Source organism: Callorhinus ursinus, unplaced genomic scaffold (assembly GCF_003265705.2).
Source record: "Callorhinus ursinus isolate GAN/ISIS: 27379988/994484 unplaced genomic scaffold, GSC_fseal_2.0 scaffold15, whole genome shotgun sequence".
Taxonomy (NCBI): domain Eukaryota; kingdom Metazoa; phylum Chordata; class Mammalia; order Carnivora; family Otariidae; genus Callorhinus; species Callorhinus ursinus.
In genome coordinates, this window is record NW_027397077.1 from 39125150 (window position 1) to 39127555 (window position 2406).

The following is a 2406-nucleotide window of genomic DNA, read 5'->3' on the forward strand; positions in this document are numbered from 1 at the left end:
ATAACCTTGTTTTGTTTTCACGGTATTAATCTTAGGGGCATTGTCTACTTCAATTATGAGACTGGTAGCATGTTAATCTCATTTAAATCTTGCAACATCAAGAACTAATGATGTAATTGTATGGTGATTAACATAACAATAAAAAAATTAAAAAAATAAATCTTGCAACAACTCTTATGAGTATCATTTTGCATTAGATGAAACTGCAGATGAGTTTCCCATGAGACCAAAGTTTCCTTTGAGATAAAATTCACCGTTTTAAATATTTTAAACTGTACAATTCAGTTTCTTTTTTTTTTTAGAGTGAGTCTTTTTTTTTTAAGATTTTTTATTTATTTATTTGACAGAGAGAGAGATAGTGAGAGAAGGAACACAAGCAGGGGGAGTGAGAGAGGGAGAAGCAGGCTTCCTGCCAAACAGGGAGCTTGATGCGGGACTCAATCCCAGGACCCTGGGATCATGACCTGAGCCGAAGGCAGACGCTTAACAACTGAGCCACCCAGGCACCCTACGATTCAGTTTCTTAGTATATTCACAATGTTGTACAACCATCATTACTATATAATTCCAGAACATTCTCATTCCCCCCCCCAAAAAAACCCCATACCCTTTGGCTATTACCCCCAATGTCCTCTTTCTAGCCCTACACAACCACTAATCTTTCTGTCTCTTTATATTTGCTTCTGCTGGAATTTCATACTAAAGGAATCATATATGTGGTCTTTTGGCACTGTTTTTTTCACACTTAGCATAATATTTTCAAGGTTTATCCATTTTGGAAGGCAGCTATACTCACTACTATACCACCAATGCAGATAAGGTTTATCCACCTTGTACCATGAACCAGGACAGTACTTCATTCCTTTTTGTGACCGAATTAACATTCCGCTATATGGATATATAAATCACCTTTTTTAATCTGTTTGTCAGCTGATGAATATTTGAGTTGTTTCCACTTTGGGGCTATTACAAATAATGCTTTAGGCACATTATGTCCAAGTTTTTGTTTGAACATCTGTTTTTCAGTTCTCTTGGGTATATACCTAGGAGTAGAATTGCTGGGTCACGTGGTAATTCTGTTTAACTTTTTGAGGAAAAGCCAAACTGTTTTCCAAAGTGGCTGTATCATTTTGCCTTCCCACCAGCAACATATAAGTGTTCCATTTCTCTATATACCTTGTGGAACTTGTAACTATCCATTTAAAAAAAAATTTAACCACCAAACTAGGTATTTCATTTTGGTTTTATTTTTTTTTAAGATTTTATTTATTTATTTGTTTGTTTTTAATATTTTATTTATTTATTTGAGAGAGCGAGAATGAGAGAGAGAGAGAGCACATGAGAGGGTGGAGGGTCAGAAGGAGAAGCAGACTCCCCGCTGAGCAGGGAGCCCGATGCGGGACTCGATCCCAGGACTCCAGGATCATGACCTGAGCCGAAGGCAGTCGCCCAACCAACTGAGCCACCCAGGCGCCCTTTATTTATTTATTTGAGAGAGAGCAAGAGAGAGCACAAGTGGGAGGAGCAGGTTCCCTGCTGAGCAGGGAGCCCACCCTGGGACATTTTGGTTTTAATTTGCATTTTCCTAATGATCAGTTGAGCATCTTTTCATGTGACTATTGGCCATAAGTGTATTTTATTTGGAGAAATAGTCAAACCATAGCCCATTTTAAAATTGGGTTATTTTTGTTGTTAAGTTGCACAAGTTTCCTTCTAAAATAAGTTAAAAACATATTTAGGGACACCTGGGTGGCTCAGTGCTTAAGCAGCACTCTTGATTTTGGCTCACGTCATGATCTCAGGGTGTGAGATCCAGCCCCTCCAAAGACAGAGGGTGCAGTCAGCTTGAGATTCTCTCTCCCTCTGCGTCTGCCCCTCCCCCATCTCTAATAAATAAATATTTTAAAATATATATATATTTAATGAAAAAATAGTAATCAAGAGTGCAATTGGACAAGAGTAGTGAAGGCAATATATAACTCAGGGACTAGTTTCAACAACACTGGGTCAGACGTGATGAGGAAGCATTCAGGAGTCACACCATCCAGATTCAAAACCCAGTTCTGCTTCAAAAATGCTGCGCCTGACATTTTGAGCAAGATATGTAACCTCTTTGAGACTCACTTTTTCCGACTTTAAAACTGGGATAGTCCGTGTCACTTCAAAGAGCTGTTGGAACAAATGAAATGACGCGTGTGAAGCGCTTACTCAGTGCTTGGCATGGCGAAGCACGCTATAAAAGTTAGCTACTATGACAGGCCACAAGCTCCGTGGCTCTCCAGATTCAGCCTGTAGAGGATCCTGGCCCCAACTGCAACAGCGGCGCCACCGCGCACAGAGCTTTATGCGCATGCTCCTCTCTCCACGACCTTTCGTGGGCGCCCTTCCGCAGTTCTGCGCATCTGG